This window comes from Lonchura striata, chromosome 15, assembly GCF_050655825.1.
Source record: "Lonchura striata isolate lonStrDom1 chromosome 15, ASM5065582v1, whole genome shotgun sequence".
Taxonomy (NCBI): domain Eukaryota; kingdom Metazoa; phylum Chordata; class Aves; order Passeriformes; family Estrildidae; genus Lonchura; species Lonchura striata.
Window position 1 is genome coordinate 9,617,050 of NC_140717.1, and position 20,813 is coordinate 9,637,862.

Genomic DNA, 20,813 nt, shown 5'->3' on the forward strand with positions numbered 1-20,813 from the left:
GTCTCTATATGAGCAAGAGCTGCAAATTTACCCTATACTAGAAAAGTAGCTCTTCATTCTGTGAAATAGCTTCTTCTAAATGCAAGTGAGGGATAAGATAATAATAAGCAATTCATATGAAACCCAAGCTGTCTTACAGCCAGTGAACCTACAGCAGACTTTGAAAAAAAAAAAAGAAAAAGAAAAAGACATATCAAGCCTAATGTCACAAACAAATCCCAGCATAGATAATTATACAGCAACAATGTCATACCCCCAATGACTGCCAGTGAGCACTGAACTTTAATCTTCGGCATCAAAGCACCAGCACTGATTCAACTGATTTAAATGAGTAATTCTTTTAGCTGGAACTAGTAGCACTCTCTTCTTTGATAGTCAGATCAGCCAGCTGAGGAATCACACAAGCTTCACCAGCATGTTACACCTCCAGTAGTTCCAACTGGAAGGAGCATCCTTTTTTCCTGCCCTAAGCTACAGAGCAGTCCTGCTGTCAAACAGCTTCTGTGTTTCCCCCAAAGCTGCTTGCGCTTCAGCTGTAAATCAATGGCTGCTCTGCATACTTTATATATTACAGGGATTTTTTTTTTTTTTAGAAAAGGATAGAAGTTTAAAAATTCAGGAATCGATTCAGTACTTCAGTCAATTCCTGACAATAAAATATTGATTTGCCCAATTAATTTTTACTATTAAATTACTAGGTTCCTGCAATGCTAGTATTTTAATGCTCCAGCAGTACTCTGGTAAATTCTACACCACCTATTGGTTAGAAAGCAAAAGTAAGGTTTTAAACATATCTGCATTTTATATGGTGATTAAACTTTAATTACAATTATTTTTTACAGTAGACATTAAAGGTTACATTTTTATAAACCAAGAATTCTCACATCATAGGTCTCAGTAAATTACAGGATAAGCACCTTAAGTGATTATGCATGCATGCAAATATTCATACTATTTTTAAAGATATTGGTGCAATTCATTAGACTAGAATAATTTAAATTCCTTTAAAATATAGTGGTTAAAGTATTTTAGATTTTGAGATGGAAATTTGTCTGTATAACTATTTTAACCTGTATACACACATTTAGACACAACACAGACACTACATCTTACACAATAGTGTATTTTACTAAATGATCAGACAATTAAGTATTTACCTAAGACCAAAATTAGGACATAGATCTTGAAAACTTTTGCAGGATTACTCATTTTAAACCAAATATTGCAGTCAGAAATCAAGAGAGGGGACTATCAAAAAATGTATTTTCACAATTACCATGTATCAAAAATCTCTTAGGTCACCAGGATTTGCATTCATTTGTTCACCTCCTAGATTACATGCATAATTCTATCTTAGGAACTGCAGGAAAGCAACAACAAAAAATTGAGAGTAAGTACAGAGGTAATCCAAATCCGTATAGGAATAATTGCTGTTCACTTTAGGAGCTGTCTGCCAGTGGTAAGGTCCTAAGAGGTTAAATCTGTGTACCTGGCTGCATAATTGGTAGGATTTGCCTAAAATTGTGCTAACTATTTGAGCAGAAATAGAGGGCATTGAACAAGGAAATCATCAATGCAGCTCAGCACTTTGCAGCACAGGTCCTCCACCCCCAGATCTACACCCCATCCATCCACATTTGACTGGGAACTCCTCAGCCTTAGGTAAAGAAAGACTGCCTAAGAGGGAAGTTTGGAGCACGGGATTTTCCTGAAATAGGGATTTTTCTTCACAACAGTGAGTGGACTATTTCTGCTAAAAAGGTAACACCAATTTCATGATTATGAACCTGCTTTTAAGTGCATCTCTGAAGATGTGTGCAGTATCAACCTCCAGTACTTTAATTCTGCTATAATCTCTTCAACAGTTTCTTCCTGTTCTCAGAATACCTAGTGTTATCCAACAGGATCACAACAGCTACATATACATCATTCTCTGAAAATTATAAGCTCCAGAATAAATTATTCAGTTACAGAATTAGCTATTGCAGCCTAAATAGGACACTAATCTTATTGAATAAAATCTGTGTAAAGGATAAACTTACAGTGTCCCAAGTGGCTCGGAATTGCTGCATCCCAGGCACTCAACTTCAGCAAGTGGCTACCAAATCCACCACTGCTACCAGAGAATTTGTCAGACATTCACAATGCAGGATTCATAAAGCAACTAAAGATAAAAATACACAAGGTCTGGAATTCCCTGAAATGCCCAAGACAAGGGTGTCTCCAGTTCTGTGTGAATGAGCACCGAGTACTAATCAACATCAGCAGCTTGAAAATTTTGACTGTACCTTTCAAGCTCTAAATGCCCAGCCCATATTTTATATCCTGGCCTTCCAGTGATGGTGCTGCTTTAGAGGGTATTTTCCCTCCCCATTTGACTGCTGCCTGACAAGAAGTCATTAACAGCTAATGTACACCACTGTGGCCTCCTTGCAATAGGTTTGCATTAAAAATTTTGCTTCTGCAGATGAAACTCACCAATTACCACACTCCAGGATGGCTGAAAAACTACACATAAGGTCTCAACAACCCCACCATAAGGATCATACATGGACTTGGACCTCTAGTGAACTTTGCCTGGAAAAAAAAAAAACCTAAACCCACATTCACCCATGACAAAACCAAGACTACATTTTTAGTAATGCTGCCTGGTATCAATACAAGCAGTGTAACAACTGGACAACAGCTGCAGGGAACAAAGAATCACCAAGTGCTGCAGGCAGGGTCAAGAACTGGTAGCAGTCTTTACAAATTAGAGGACACGCTAATTCTGCTCTGAACAGCTCTTTACACATGTTAAAAACCTGTACCTAATAGCTGCAATGTATTGTTAGCAGCAGTTCTTTTGCCTGTGCATTTGTTTCAGATGTAGCACACCAGAAAGAAAAGATGATTTGGAAGAACAGAGTTTGAGCACGTGGTTCTCACAGCATCCCATCCAGCAGCATCTCACCCTGCAGGACTGTGGATAGAGAGCAGAACCCAAACCCCAACCACAAGAGGAACAAAAGGAATGCAGGAGCTTTCAGAGGCAAATGCTGGTTTTGAAAACCTGCATTAATTTTTCATTACATCATCACTACATATGTACATAAATAGTATGCATATATATGATTCAGTGTACTGCCAGAATTAAATAAAAATCTCCAAGTGCAATGAACAGCAGAATATCACATACCTTATACCAAACTTATTTAACAGTTACATTTAGAAATTGATGAAAAAACCTCAGCAGTGCCACAGCCCAGTAGCTATAGCAACTGCTCAGCTTCTCATAAGAATCAAATAAGATAACCTGCCCTAAAACAGATGCAAAATAGCTGTCACTGCACATGTATGGTTTCAGAGACAGAACACAACCATAATTTATTTTTTTTTTCAAATCACAAAGCTCCATTTGACAGAAATCAAAAAGCTACCCTACAGGCAGTGGGTGAGAATTGAGTTTAATTCCTTTACTCTCAGTGTTTTAAAAGCTAAATAATTTATCTCAAACCTTAATTGTGCCTTTTAACAAATTAGACTTCACTGGAAATCATTATCTGCCTCCCCCCTTCTCGTTACAATTCAAAGGCAGCATCTGTTAAAGAGCAGAAATTAACCATTTTCCCCTCATTACACAAAGAGCAAAAAGTCATCCCAAGTTCACATTACTTTAGAAGGTAATTTCTGTTCATCAGAACAATTTGGTATGTGTTCACTCCTTCACATCCAGTTTTGCAGGCTAATTTCCTCAAATATTTAGACTTAATTTGGTTTGTAACCATTAACTACGATTACAGAAACCGCATGTTTCTCTAGGTTACCATTCCATGCCAGTACTGTTAAAAATACTGGGTTGTATCAGTAATACTGTAGGAGCATATATTCCTCATAAAGCACTACAGCAAGAGAAACAAACCCCAGCGGTTCCCAGAGCCCCCCGGTGGGCTGCTGCACACTCTGCAGAGCAGGAGAAGCCGAGGCAGCAGCAGGGCAGGATGCTCGCCCCGCGCTCCAGGGAAGGATGGGGATGCAGAGGCAGGATCGCAGCAGGGCCCCATCCCGGATGGGCTGCAGGGCACCCTGCGCTGCCCACGGCGGCTGGGACCTGCTCCTCACGAAGCACAGCAAAGCCTTCCTGCCCCTTCCCAAGGAGCCCTTGCCCTCTGCACCTCGGCTGGCCGTGCCCTGCACAGAGCCCCGCTCTGCAGACCGCTGCTCCAGCAGCTTTCTGGGAACAAGGCTGCTCCAATTGGGATTAAACCTCCCTGCGCACAGTTAAGACTGCAGAAAGAGAAGGCACAGACATTAATTTTGTACTGCGAGGGACAAAGTCAAGGCAATTAATAATACTGCAAGCCAGTGTTTAATTTGTGGTCTCATTCACAGCAGAAGGAGTTCTAAACAAGTCAACTGGAAGCAAAAATGTCAGTGGAATTAAAGCTTAATAAAAAACCTCACAGAATGGCAAAACCAAGAGAGTTTAGGAGAACTACAATAAACAGAAGCATTCTGGTTTTTTAACAAAAACTTTTAAAGTGCAAACAGTGGCTTATTGTTATGGGCTCTTCCCTTATTCTGCTTGTGCTCATAGAAAAACAGAACAGATTCTGCAGTCAAAGCTTTGTCCTGATTTAAAAGTTTGATAACCCATCTTTACATCCATCTTTGTACAAGTTTATAGACACTTCAGCATTAAGAAGAAAAAGAATTAGAGGAAGTGAGCACAGGTTACACAGAATGCTCTACCTAGTCTACAAAGCACTTGGATTCATTTTTTGTTTTAGAAGGAGACATCTTTCTTATCTCCTAACAAGCATGTTTACCAGCAGTCACCCAGAAGTCTAAATCTGAGATTTCTGTGCCTTTAACAGAAATAATTCAGCTCACTCCACAAATTCAACTTACTGCTCTGAATTTCAAGATTATTAGTATTTAGGTTAAAAAAAAAAGTTTAAAAAATATCTTAATTTCTCTTCCATATGAATTTAGACTTATTCAATCCTTGACATTCAATCCACAATCCTGTAATAAGGAACTACAAAACAACGTAGTGCAGATTGCTTCATCCCTTTGGAAACAAAGTTCAAAGAACTGTCAAGCAAAAACTGAAAGTAAACAGCATTATAATAAGCCATTTCACTCTACTGGTAAGAGTTTGGGCTCAGTTACCCAACAGTTTGGATTCCAGTGTGCAGCTTTCCTCTTACTAAAGCAGCATCCATCACTACACTTCAGTGTGAGGCTTCAGAGTATTGAAGGGTAATCCCCAACAGATAGAAAAGGGGTAACGCTTCAGTTACTGTTACAACATGCAGAAGCTCCCACCACATCTTGGATTTTATGAAATGCTTTCATTTGGTTCATCCAATTTAAAGAATCAAATGAATGTTTGTTGTTCATTTGGACAGCTCATTCTATCATGTCAGACAAACACTACAAGAGGGACATGAATCCATTTATCAGCATGGAAGCACGAATGTCCAATTACTTGCAACTGATGCTCTCTATGCCTGAATTTCCATGTCCCAGCTATTCCGGTTGGGTCAGCTGGCTGCTAAAAACAAAAATTTGATAGGACTGATTGGCAGCATTGTCACAGTCAAGTTGGTGGTTGATGCTTACCTTAAATTAGACAAAGGCCCTTTCAAAGTCATTGTGGACTTTTAATTAAAATATTAATTTAAATCTGGACTCAACGCACCCATGAAGTCCCCACTGCTGGCATTACAGTTGTGAAACTATCAGAAATCTTCTGGGAGTCTTAGCAGAGAAGCAGCTCCAACCTTTGCAAAATTCCAGTGGAAGCAAACAGATTGAGGTTTAATGCTGAATAACTCCCTGACAGCAAGGGTCCAGAAACCCCACGGTTTATAATGAACCATTATCTTCTGAGGATGTATAATTGCTATAATCTGCTCCCATCAGCCAGTGTCTTTTTTGATAGAAATCTGGTACTCTCAAAAAAGGCCTTTCCGAGCCTGGCTGTGTTGTGCCTGGAACAGAGGAATATCTGGAAACTCTGAGGGAGTTGTGCAGCCCCTGATTTACCCCACAGGAGTGGGGGCTGTGCCCCCTGAGCACACATCCAGCAGCCCCAGAATTCCCATCAGCACAGTCAGTGTGCTGTGCACACACAGCTAATGTGTGGGAAATCCAGGGGGCTCCAACAGAGCCCTGGGCAGCAGCAAAGTAGGGGAAGCATGTTTGTAAAAGCAGTGAACATATCTGGGATTTCCAGCTGTCAGGAATTCCATAAACACAGAGGCAAAACCCTCTTCAAGAATGACTTACCACAAGTTTAATTAGATATTTGTTCAAAGTGAATAATGCTGATAACTGCAGCATTTGAGCATTTTCATGCAAAAGTCAGCAAAAACTGCCCTATTTTCATAATGCAAAAAGAAAGAGAGTCCATTTTACTACCAAGGTTAATATACACTTTCTGCTATATGTAACAGTAAGACTGAGATCAAAAGATAAAGAGGTGGTATATGACTAAAAAGAGGGATTTTCTTTTTTTTCAGGAGCTGGAGGTGGTACATGTTATCCAAGACTTACATAAGGAATTCCATGTGACTTCGCGGCTGTTGCAGTAAAACCCTGCAACCAAATCTGGTTTGAGATAACTTCAAACCTTAGCTCTGTATTTGGAACTTTTCAACTACACGTCAAATAAAACAGACTTAATTTCACCGGAATTGAGTGAACACAGGAAGCAACTTCATTTCCCACTCAGATTCTCAACTATCTTTGGCAGTTTTTGAAGTTCCCTTCTCTTCAAGAGAAGCATTAGGATTCAGTGACCTGCACTCTGGGAAAGCTGTGGGTGGGTTTCCACTTAAACACACGAATAATTTCAAAGCATTTATAATTTTACTTTCCACTTCAGTTTTCCCAGGGGCAGGAGAAAAAGGGATTTTAAGACAAAACTATGCATCCATAATGCTAAATGGTTCCAGCATATTAAACTGTAGTGAAGTTTCAGCTGAAATAAAGATGCACAGCTGTAAAGATTAAAAATCTTTAAAGACCTTTGTGCAATCTTCAAAGATCCTTATATCCAGAATTTGTATGGACTTCTGCAAATCATGATTTGGCTCTTCAGTCTTCTACAGGCAGCTTTACAGGAGAAAAAATATTATTATATATGTCTCAGGAGCATTGGCAGAAAAAGGATTAATCTTGATCAAATATGTTTTTTCCATCCCTCACTTAACACTCCTCAATCAATGTCAACAATATTGCAATTGATCTAATTTCATGTCAGTCACTTCAACTATTTTTCAAAGATTTTTTTCATATATACTTCCTTAAGTGGAAATGTGGGCAAGCCAGTCTTTGGGATTTTTTTTTTAATGTCAAAGAACACATGATATCAAGCATTCACACTCATGATCAATTTTATCACCCCAATACACAGATGAGAAGAAAACCACAAAATATTTATTCCTGATCCCTTTTCTTTCACTACTCATAAGTGTTGCAACAGTTGTCTTTATGAAAGCACTGGAATCTTCAATCGTGACAAATGGCCACCAACTTGCACCTCAAAATAACTTTTGGAAAGTTTTACAGTTAATGAGTTTATGACAAAATCTGAATTACATGAGCAAAAAGTAGCATCTTTTGCATATCCAGATACTAATGACAGCTATACAAGAAGAGGAGGTCATACCTAGATACATTTGATGTGATATATTTTTACAAGCTGGGGGAATTTTAAGACCATTCTTCCTAAATATAGAGTACAACCAACCAAGTACAAGGACACTTAAATTTTTAACATATTTTTCATATGGAGTACTTAATCTGATTGAAATCTTCAGAATTTACCAAGGAGACTATTTTCTGCAAAACGTAATCTATTTATCAGTTAAATATGATAACATTTATAGAAACTTGAAAGATAACCAGGCCCTGTAATTTTACAATCATGTATTTTAACATATTCTACAGCTAAAGACAGATTCTCTTATGCTTCATGTTAAAAATAGATTTGTTTGATATTAATCTTTCGGCTGTACTACAGCACCAATTGTGCTGCTGACCTTGCCATTATTACAATGATGTGTCAGTCCTTGGACTTTCTCCCTGCTGAGAGTCCAACTGTGTACACTGGTTTGTTCAAAACATATTGCTGAGAGGAAAAAACCACACTTTTCCCTCCATGCGATAATAGATAAATGTAATCCAGAGCAGTCACTCAATTGTCTGAACAGCATTTCTTCTAGGGACACATTGTGTAGTATTAAATTTTGAGGCAATTAACATCAGGCATTGGTTGTACCTTCAGCAGATCCTACAGAGTTTTTTATCCTTACAACAGGCAAGGACTTGGCACAGTCTTCTCTCCCTGCTCAGTACAGCCTCTCTCTTAGACAAGCAGATGCATCTTCATAATACACCAGTTTATGCTGTTAAACGTATTTGTTTCATTATAGCCAGACTGTAATTTTTCTCCCCAAAATAAACAGTTTAAAATATTCAAGTTTAGATCAAAAGACCAACTGCAAATTCTCCAATCACTTGTGGAATATTATATACATTAAAAGACCATTTCATTTCAAATGGTATTGAAAACATTTTAAAATTGTTTGACACATCATTTTTTATAGACAAGGAAAAGTTTTCAAGATTCTGGCCAGAAACCACTGCTCTTGGACAAGTACTCATTAACAGCTGGAAGTCTGAGGAATGAGTTCATTAAGAAAATGATTCCATAGTGCAGCAGAACTAAACAGGGCTGGGTTTAATGTGAAATCTACTGCACATTTCACAGTAAAGCCTACATGTGCTAATCAAGTCGTCTCCTTAACAGTATCAAAACACAGAAAGGATGTTTACACCATGCATATTGTGCTTTCTCATTTGAGTTCCTTAGAGGAAGGAATTCATACTTTTTTAAAACTCTAGAGTTTCTTGAACGAAAGATGAACTTATAGCTCTGGTTAATTTACTGAGTATGTCCGATTACTATGTGAAAGTAAATCTTCTCTGTAAGAAAGATAAATAAATCTTAACAGTTGAATTTGCAAATCAATTTCTTGATGTCAGCAGCTCTGTCATGTCAATAAATACAGCACAAAGCCAGGAGCAATGACTATTAGCCATCTCTGCTGTCATTTACTTGAGTATAGCTACATAACTTGCCTAAAAACCATCAGGCAAGATTTACACTCAGCAGTCAAGAACAAAAAGGACCTAATTTATCACAGCTGTCATCAGGTAAACGAGGAGAATCCAGCATATCTTGAACAAAAAAACCCCTACCAAAATAAAACAGAGAAACATTCCCTTTTGAATCACAGGAATACAATCTGTAATCTTAAAAATTTTAAGTAAGTGGCCAGCAAATGTTGAGAAAATAACTTAAAATTCTGAATTGCTGAGGTGATTTGATGAAAGCTTACTATTTTTCTCCAAATTAATATAGTTAAACACAGCTGCTGGCTCTCAGCTGTGCTCAAATGGATGACTTCCAAGAGATTGCTGTCATCCCACCAATGAAACCAGGCATCCCACCTCTGGCAATACAGACCATTGTGATGTTCATGACAGGATGTGAACTATTTCCTCAACATCATGTCAATAGAGTTTAGCAGGGACATGTCAAAGTCTCACACTGAAACTTAGCATCTGTCAGAAAAAACTTTTGTATTTTAATCTCCTGTGGCAGATAAAGAGTTAATACATATTCTGCAAGAAAGCCCCAAAACTGAAAAATAATCCATTTTAAAAAGCCTTAATCTGTCAGCAGCAGGCAAAGTCAAAATTCATTTTCATCTAAAAATGTCTCTCAGATTCTGTAAGTACCATACTATGCACATAAGCTATAGTACCTGTCACATCAAGAGCTGATATTAATATTCATGCAATTCCTTACTTTTATGTTCCAGTGGTGTTGCCTTGAAGGCAGATGGATTAAAACACACCGATACCTTGAATAAAGCTTTCTCCACAGGCAGAGGGTAGTACCACTATTTAGTATGGGGTGCTAAAGCAACATGCTACGTCCTACAGAGAAGATAAAGATGCTGAGCCAATGCTGTGGATCTCATAATTTATGTGTACAAAGAAAAGCTCAGCATAGTGCTCACTATTGTGACAAGTTCTTTTGTATTTGATGCAATCCTCTGGAAGTGTTAGCAGCATGCTCACTCCAAGCACAGAGCATTACTGTAGACACCTGATACCATGAAATACTGAAATGGAAAGATGAAAAGAATAGGGGCAAACATAGTGTGCTAAGAAAAAGCTGTCTTCCCAAGACATGCATAAATGCTATAAATATATGTGCATTTCTGAAGTTGTATAATCAGACTTCTAATTCTTCCATAAATGCAGGCTTAGCAGGACTTACAAGAGGGGTGCAAATCAAGTTTTTTTAAAAAGAGGGCACTCAATAAGAATACTTAAAAAGTTTTGGGCATTTGCATCTGAATATGAAGAGAGGAGTAGGCCAGGCTTCTTCTCTTTTTAGTACTTAAAGCAGAACACCAATAGCTGATAAAGTAAATTGAAATTTAATTGTTTTAACCATTATTAAGCTATACTTCAGATGGGGGAAACCTGAAACAGAAGTGCACAGAAGAGAGACCAATAAGCTCCAAAGAACATCTGGTAAGGAGAAGGAAATGCCCCTCTGAAGAAACCAAAGTTTCTGGGTTCTGTCTCAGATAAATCACTTTCAGGTTAATGAGTGTGCCAGAAAAGATGGAGATGCAGCAAGACACCTAAGGGACGGCTCCAGGGTACAATCAAATTTAGACTGGCTTATGAATATAGAGAGAGTAAACTTCTTTCTACAATCCATACACATTACTGAATAATTCAAATGATTTCATGCTTGTACAGCTCTCTCCAGGATCTGAATTGTTAATGTTAAGGAGAAAAAAGCCCTACCTTTGACTGCCAGATGGATGGGTCATACCTCACTGATACCCTGGGTACTCCTGACAATCCGCCTGTTCTCTCTACCTGCTCCTTTAACAAATATTTCCTCCAAGTCGAATGCAGCCAGGTATTTAAGTCAGCTCTCTGTTTCACAAAGGTAACTGTCCATCTGCTCAGGCAGCTGAGTAACCTGACTGTAATACCTGCTACAGATGCACTTTGATTGTTACAACACCAAAGAGTGTGATAAAAGAGCTCTGCTAGTGCTATTCCAACCACACATCTGAGCAATGACATTTATACTCAGAATGATAATTTGAGACTGGAGAACCAGTGTCCCACCAGTATCAGAAGAACTCAAATAAATCCATGCAACTTGCAGCAAAACCAGATTGAATTTCTCTACCAGACTGTTCTGTGTGTTTTCAGGTTAGAAGTGGCCACTTTACTTTCCCAGGATGAGAAGGCCCAGGTTATTGAACAGTGTCTAACTCAGAGGAGCAGAGCTCCTTATCACAACTGCTCCCTCCACACAAATCAAAGTGAAGCCCTGTCAGTACAAGCCCGAGACACATCAGCACTGTGTCAGGATTTCATTCCAGTGCTGGCTGGCAGCCACCACACCAGAATGGAAAACATGCAAAACCTTTTTATTCTAGTAATACCATTGTGGACTCTTCCTGGTACACAAACATCCAAATAATTGTGGCCACAGCACACAACAACAATGAAAGGCAATTTACAGAGTTGTTTTATTTATCCTTATATTCCTCAGTTTATTTGGAAAGGAAATTGGAATTTATACTGTCAGCTACATTTTCTAAAAATAGTACTTTGCATCAAGAGTGTTCTGTACATTAAATAAACACATGTTCGAGTTACTTTTAATTGATCCTCTCTTCAGGGGTCAAAGACTTCTTTTTAGAAAGCAGAATTGTATAGATAAATCGCATACAGAAAGATTACGCTATTTGTAGAGTTAAAGGCTGGAGTAACTTTTGAACATCTATTATTAAAAAGTATGTAACTTTCAGCAATTTTCCACCATGCACTAGAATGAACTGGCATAATCAGAACACCTGTCCTATAAAAACATAATTTAAAATAAATTAATACTTTAATATCCTACCTTCTTGTGAGCTAGATGGAATAGAAGTAGTGTCAATATTCCTAGTTTGAATGAAAAAAAAGTTTGCTCCATGTAACATGGAAGTATTTTATGATGCAATAATACCAACTTAAGAAGCAGTCATGTGCAGTTTTAGACTGAGAAATTCAGTGAACTGGCACCATTTTAGTGGGATAATTAATTGTATACCTAAATCATATCTGTTATTACTGGAACTAGAGTACATGCCTGGAGTCAGACACATTAATAAAGAAGCATTCTTACACAAGTACAAGAATATCAAACCCAGAGTGGTTACGTATACCCTATATGCACCCTCCCAAGACAGAACTGCTTCCAAAATCTGCATTGAGCAAATTGATATAGAGCCATAAAGCAACACCTGAAATGTCTTCGTGTAACTTCTCAAGTTTACACAAGCACAAATCTGAAAGTAGAACTTGTTTCTTAGACCTTACCAAGACAGGAAAATATTCCCGAAGACTTCTTACAGCATAGGGCTGGATGCCTGCTCTGGCAAAACATCATCTTGCTGCCTCTGTAACTTCCACCAGGGATTTCACTCCCCTAACTGGAGTAGAGCAATTCCTTTGTTCAGCTGAAGGGTCCTTACCCTACCAGCCACATCCAGGAATCCTACTCCCAGCCAGGAGGAAGCACAGCTATGCAAAGGGTGAGTGCAAACAGAGGTATCTGCACTGCCCATCCAGCCCCAGCCTCCAGCAGCCAAAGCACAGCAGCCAACCTCTGCCACCTGCTCAGGACAGACACAGGCACACCTCAGAAGATGCAAGAATTCCCCCTGGTTCCTGCTGAGAGGGGAGGGGAGGCCTAATTGCTGGTGCAAAAACACCCTGAGGCTTTGTTCCCAGCACCTTGCCCTGAGCAAGAGCAAGCCCTGCGTAGCAAGTAATTAATGCCCTAAGGAAAACTGCAGTGGACTCCATCACAGCTCTGCCCTGCGTTTCCCTCATTAACACCAACCTCCACCGACTTTCAGAGAGCGAATAAGTAGTTCCAATATTCATGTTTGTAAGAGACAAGGAACCAATAGAAAATTCTCAATTATGCCTGGCTAGACATAAAGGAGAACTGCCCAGATAAACTAAGATCCGGGTCATCTAGCCAAGATAATATGCTTTTGGATTCCAGCATTATGGAACTGTCTGCTTGAAAGAGTCAGTTTGAAAAGCCAAATGGCAATTATTTCAACTAAGTTTCACAGAAAACAATTCAAACACTTATATTTGCATTGGATTACAGCTCCTTCAAAAATTGAGGAATGATTTGACATATGAAGTTCTAACAAATCACTAACAAATAATATGGATACTGTGCAAAGTGGGTGTTTAAAAAAAAAGACCAAAGCCTGAGTTTTACTGGTTCACAAAGTTTTCTGTGAACTGTAAACCACATTAAGATGAAAGCATCTGAAGAGCTTTCAGTATCTTCAATATAATACATAAAATAAGACTAACTAGATCTCAACTGCTCAATGAGACAAATACACACAACAGTGTTTATGTGTTTATGCACTCATGGTTGACACAGAACTCCTAGGTTAGGTCTGGTCCAGTGACAGCAGATGAAAGATTAAAATCACGAACACATAACACACTTGTACTGAAGGGAAACCACATGCAGTGGTCTGAGTAACTTCTCTTTATAAGCTGCTACTTCAGTTTAAGCATAAGGAGCTATAAAGTTACAGACTATGGCAAATACATTTAATTTACATAAAATCATATATTAATATTTCTAACCAAAGTAAGTTGTTATTACAGTAAAAATGAAAGATGAAGATATTTTCTACAAAAGCTTTTATACTACTTGGCTTCTTTGCTACTTAGCAATATTGTTCAGGAAAGATCAACAAACAAAAAAAAGTGCCTGCAACATGTACAATTATGTGTCTTATTGAAAAATGTTAACTCCACTGCAGCTGTGAGCACATCCAAAGCATTTATTACATAACAAATCCCTCCCTTCTGTTACATAACAAATCCCTGAATCCCAATCACATTAGTTACGTACTACACATATTTTTTCCACATAACTGCACACCTGACATTTGAAAAATCTGGCTGAACATTTCTATATTATAGCCCTCGTTATTAAAAAATACATACTGCACTTTACATTAAAAAATCCACTTCTATTTCCTCACTCCCTATTTTTTGCTATGTCTAAGTTAAATTTGCTTCCAAATCTGCTGTGTAGATTAAGTCATTTATGACATTCATATATACATGCTTGCATATATACATGATTAATGCATTCTAGAGACAAAAGTTATAGCCTAAAATTACTTACGAATCTCCTGAAACAGTGAGCTAATTACAAACATTACATATGTAAAAATAAGCACACAAATACACTTTAACCCTGACAGAAACCTTTATAAATGATGAGTACCAAAAGACCCATCCTTTCCTGCTGTTTACCCAGTAGCACTTCTTACTATTTCTTTTCCAGAATCTAATACTCTAATACTCAGAATCTAATACTAATACTCAAAAAGATAGATTTTAATGTCATTTAAAGGGCATGACCTGATCCTTAATGTCATCTAGGATAGGAATACACACTGGTGCTCTTTTAAAAGGAAGAAAAACTGGGTTTGGAAATAATGTCATAAATTATGTCACAAAGTCATAATGAGAGCACCAGCTTCAATAACATCCCAGGCACCACAAAATTGGATCTCATGAATCACACTGTAGCTTACTGCATAATCAGATCATCATGCATCAAAATCATGTAATATAAACTTAGGCCATAACTTAAGAACTGCAGCAGGTCCCCTTGACCAGCAGCCAGTGTGACCTTCAGAACAGGTCTGAAGAGACAGACACACAAACCAATTCCTGAAGCAGGTGGCTATAAAAAGACAAAGAGAACACTGTAAATTGAAACACTAACTTATGCAAGAACACTTTATATTTAAAACATCATTAAGTTGATTTCTTTATTCAACAGGAAAAACTAATACCTGATTTACTTTTCTTTCCTGTGAAATGTAATAAACACATACATACATTCCTGAAGAAAATTATAAAGCAGGTAAAGGAAAAAGCAAGGTGCTAATTACAGGCTGAGAGACTCAAGTATTTATACACAACCACAAAACTCCAGTAATTAAACCTCAGCACTGCCATGTCAGTCAAGACTGAAGAATAGTCAAAGCTGTTTGCAAAGTTACGTTCCATGTACTGTTACTCATAGCCATGGTCTGCATAGCAGAGCCTCACATCTCTCTGTTGGGGACACAGTGATAGAGATAGAGATACATATTTATAAAACCAGCCAGCTTTTACAAGCAGCTACCACATCTGAGGGCTTCTATCAGGAAGCTACTGAGCACCTATTTTAAGTCAGTAAAAATCCTTCCTTATCAATGGCCTACAGCTTATTGTATTGTGCCTGAGTATTCAGAGATTGGTTTCCTCCTTCTCTGCCCTCATGCACACCCAAAGAATGCAGCATGTTCAACTAAGGCATAAAATAAAGCTGAAAATGCCTACAATTCCGTGAAGGAGCAGAAAGATACAACACAAACTGGCTGCTGTCCAACTCGGGAACAAAAGATGTGCTTGAATTAAAATACCCCATTCAAATACTGTTAAACTTCAGGAAAGTTTCAGTCCTCTCCCCACAACTTCAATGTAGTCAGTGGCCTTATGATTTAAACATGATTTAATTCTAAGATCTGCTTATCTGCAGACAGCTTCAAAGTAGTGGAAAATCGGTAATTTAATACTACTTTAAAAAAGAGACAAATTTGCCTCTAAAGTCATTGCGTAATCCAGTACTCAAAAAAAGGAAGAGAAATCACACTTCTGTTACATAATTAAAACAATACCATAAGCTAATTTCTCTGTGATTTTAATGTGACACTAGTATAGGATCTAAGAAGCGGGCATTCAGAAACATGACATTCTTAACAGAGCCCTTTCCCCAGGCCTTCAGAGTTTATTTTTATGTAAATCTGCAAAGAAAACTAAGCCCTAATGTACACATGGGAAAAAAGGCAAAGACTGAACTAAATCTGTAAAATGTAAAATGTGTGTAGTAGAGAAGTGATTACAAGTTTTAGTTGGTAGCAAATACAACAAACAAAATAATGAAGCAACTGGATGCTAACCTTAAATTTGCACTGATTATAGGAGGTGTATTTTTCTAAGTACTTCTATGGCTAAATATAAATTGTACTTCTTCAAATAAATGCCCACATTTTAGGATGTAAGGATTCTGTTAATTGCCCTCTTCTCTCTAAAGGTAATATTATAAAGCCAAGTTATGTTAGAATAGGACTGGTACACGCAAGATAATTTTAACACCATCCTGTAGCTAAATTTGTTTCTTATACGCAAGTCTTAATCACCAACTCTCTGAAAGAAATGGACAGAACAGTGCATGGAAAGAGCAGAAAAAAGTGGCCTTCCAAAGAATACCAAGAGAAAGCAATTTAAATGACCTAAGGTAAAAAGTTTATAGATCTTGTTATTAACAAGAAAACAAAACAACTTACAAATTTAAATTGGTAACACAAGGTACTAAATTTAAGAGTATTAATCCACTTTTGAACAGTAGCCTTTCAGAGATTGTGATAAGGGGAGACAGGCATACAATTGCTGCCCAACAATAGTAAAAAGGAACTACAGCTTTAGGACAGAATACAGAGGCTATATTTTGAATTTAAACTCAGAACACGTAAGCTACCCTTTGAACCCTGCCAATCTCAAAACCACTGTTGCTGTATCAAATTCCAACAGAAAATTACATTAAAAATATTTTTATCATATACCACTTGCACAGACAAGGATCACCAGTATCTATAAACTTAAATCCATAAAATCTTTAAAATATTATTAAAGCCATCACTACTATCCCTTTTCATATTTCTCTCCTGTTTAAAAAAAGTGTCATTAAAGACTCATATAGTAAAAATGAAATGTGCAAGGCTGCAGGAAATCAATAGAGAAGCGAGGGGTAGAATACAGACCTCTTGGCTCTGAAATCACTAGACCATAGCTCTGATTTCAGCGAGTAATGCTGTGTACTCCCAGCGAGTCACTCAGCTTTAAATGAAAACCCCAAACATTTGTAGAACCCTTGGGCAACCCAGCTCCTGCACAGCACATTCCAAGGCTCCCGGAGCAGTCTGACAAACACCTTCTAGGAACAGAAGTGGAACAGGATGCACACACACACTGCAGGAATAAAAGGGTGGCCTGAAGACAGGAAAACTCCAAAGCTCACAGTGCTGGACAGCAGCTCAGTCACAGCAAGGGGATGCACACATCAGTGTAATGCCAGACAGTGCCCCAAGACCCACGCCAAATCTTACAGATGCCAAGACTTGTCTGTGCAGCCCTCATTTCCTAAACACACATCTCACACCTTCCCACGAATCTCTCTCTGTTTGGAAGGCCCCCACACCATCAGCCTGAGCAGTTTCAGGGGCACAGGGGGCTCAGACAGAACCTGTCACTGCTCTCAGTCACTGCTCAGTCGTGGTAGCCAGAAGCTGCGAGCCCTTCAAGAGTGAAGCCCTGTGAACAGGCAGGTTCAGAAAGGAGATGCAAAAGACCCCGTCTTGCTCCTCAGTAAAAACTCTACCTTTGCAAAGTCTTTAGCTATCACAAAAAAAGGCATTTAAAGGCTCTTAAATCAGATGTGCTTAATGACATAGTTGCAGTAATTCCTTTCTGAATTGCCTCTTCACTAAGACAAATCAGACTTTATCTAGTTTTAAAAGTTCTGCTGATAACTTTGGTGACTTACAAGCACCCGAGGTAAGACATGTTAATTTGGTATCATCCAGAAGACCAAAGTTTAAAACACCTTGAATATATAGCACTAGGTGGACATTATAATGAAAAGCTGGACAGGCAGCTGTTCCTTTTCTCCCAGTCTACTACAGTCTACAGTTACACACTAAATATATAAAATCTAAGTGCATCATAAAATCTCAATATCTGCTCCAATAAAGCCTTTCCTGTAAGAGGATTTTAGCTGACCATATGAAAGTGGCAAAGACTGCAGAAGGCATTGAAACCAGATAAAACCTACCATGTTGCAAATCAGTTTACACCAAAGTAAGTAAACTGGAATCTAAAGGTAGATACAGCTTGATTGTATCTTCAAACAATTTAAATTAACAAATTCTGTAACTTATCACATCTTGGGCATTTTAAGTAGATTTACTTTAAAAACATGTTAGAGAGATTAATGGTGCATCAGTAATAATATTTTACTTTTCCATGTGATTAATTCTTATTATCTTATTTTGGACAATAGGTTGCATTACCCACAAAAAGCAGAACTTTGAAACTCAAGGCAGACATTGTATTACTGTCATTTCTTCAGGAAAATCTATACTAGCACCAGAAAAGGGCCATTGTTTCCTGAGATGGGGGAAGAGGAGAAAAGCAAGAGGAAGATTGATCAAAAAGCAAAAAGTATCCAAGAAAAAAGAATACTATCTGAGAAAAATTAACTACACACAACATTGGTATCAAATTGGGTTGGAGGGGGATATTGTTGTAGTTGAAAACTAAATAATTTCCTCAAGTTTTAGAGCAAGAAAAAATGATTATTCCCTGAAATTTGAGGATTATTCTCCCTAAGAAACTGTCAATTAGCATAACTTTGAGCCCAGCAAAACTCTTCCTGACAACCAGATGTAACTATGGCAACAAGATCCAGGAACCTACAATAAATATGATACAGTGTCAATAACCCAGACTTTTTCATGTAAATTGATAAAGCACAAGGAAGACAGAAGACCATTTCCAACGGTTTAGATTCAATTTTTAGATCTCTTAAATGCTAGGAATGTTAGCAAATGCCAATGACTAATAAAATGAAGAGAAAACTAAAAGAAAACAACACATCTCTCATGGAAGATCTATTTAGAATTTAAGAAAGAATAAGACCACATTTGTGGATTTTTGCCATTAAAACTGTGAAGTTCTATATTCAGATCTAACCTCTACTAAAGTTCTGTAAATAGGTTTGAAATTGTTTCAGAACACCTACTCATTTAATAAATGACATTTTTCTAGTGGAATTAAGTCAATTTTAAAAATAAAGAGAACCAAATTTTCTTATTTGGCTACATCTCCCAGTGCATCTGTAACGTATGGGATTTTCATATATGGGAACGTTAAGTCAGAGTTTTATACAACAACATTTACAACTGTGAATCACTACTTAAACATAAAATGAAGTTCTCTCCTCCATTCAGCATAGTATGGGAACTTCACTTCCTTCCCCCCAGATTAGAAATCACTGATAGATGGCACAACAAATACATCATCCAGAAGATATCCATATCCTAGAAAATATAACAAATGATGGCTTCCTACTACCTAAAGCCTCCCATCTTTGAAAACCAAAACAACATACTGTAAGTGCACAAGTCATTCAAAGTGTTGGCAAAAAGTTACACCCTGTACCAGGAAACAGAATAATGTTGTGGGATTCAACACAGGGATATGTGAGAAACATTATTTCTACATGAGGGAAAACTTACGAGGAAACTGGAGTGAAATGGATAGGGAGAAGAGTCTTATAGAAAAGTGAAAATGGAAGACAAAAGTTCAAGGTAAAAAGGGATTGAGGATGGAATGACAAATCCTACACAAGGTGCAGACATGACACCAGGGAAATGAAGGCTCACTGCAAACAGGAGTGCAGTGAGCTGAAAAGCTATAAAGTCACTGCCCACTGAAAGGATCCTAATCCCAGCACCATTTCTGCCTCCCTGTATCTCCTTCCACTTGTGCCTAGCTATGAATAGCTTACTCCCTCCTATCCCAATATAAATAGCTCCGAGCCGCAGCACTAAATCCCAGCAAGGCTTGAGACACATGCTGGCCTGGGGTACTGAATGAAGAAAACAAAGATGATTCCCTTTCTATACAGATGAGTCTTCAGGAGGGCAGACAGTCACTTTTTACCCCCTTGAACTTGCTAAAGCCTTTTTGCATTCACTAACCTACTAAAAGGAACCATTAGAGTTGTGTATTATCTCAAATTAATTGCTGCACTATTCCCTTAAGTCAAATATTCCTTTAGGATATGAATTGCTTGATGCAAGACTAAGCATGCAGAACACACTGTCTTAATATCAGCCATTGATGATGCATATTTTCACAAACAAAAGGTGCTAAAAATTATTTTAAATTATAATTTAAAAACGTCTTCCACAGAGACCCTTGTATTAGATCTGAAAAACCCCACATTTGCTGAAATATATACAGTTTATAATTTTTACATTTCTTGCTATTCAGTGACCTATTTTCTTATAGTGAAACAGATCAGCCATTACTGAAAGCACATTTGTACCCATTTTCAGCTCATTTGTGTTGGTTCTGCAGCCACAACATCCTGGACCATGCCCTCATCAGATCTCAGCCTGAGGGGCTTCAGTTTCACTCCACACTCAGATACACATTCACTACATTGCCTTGGGAATTCAGGTGTCCTTCCCCCCTCTAGTATGAGCCATCCCACACAGTCAATGCTCCCTGCATTCTAGTCCCCAAAGATCCCACTGCACAAATGACAAACAAACACCACCCCCTAAAACAGTAATACACAACTAACAAAAAAAGCCCCAACAGCAACACCTCCCCCCAGCCCATGTCTGAGCTAAAACACCCTGCTTAAAACTACTGAGAGAAAAGTTAAGTGAAGACATTACACTATTTCATTTTATGTCCTAACTCAGGCAGCGTGAATAATTGATTTCTTGGTTCGGCAGATTGAACTGAATTTGAAATATCTCCTTTTCTTA

General features: G+C 38.0%; 1 protein-coding gene across 27 annotated transcripts in view; it reads right to left on the minus strand.

Annotated features, from left to right (window-relative positions):
• Positions 1-20,813, minus strand: part of ARVCF (ARVCF delta catenin family member) — a 249,299-nt gene that overhangs the window by 193,302 nt on the left and 35,184 nt on the right. The window lies entirely within an intron of this gene.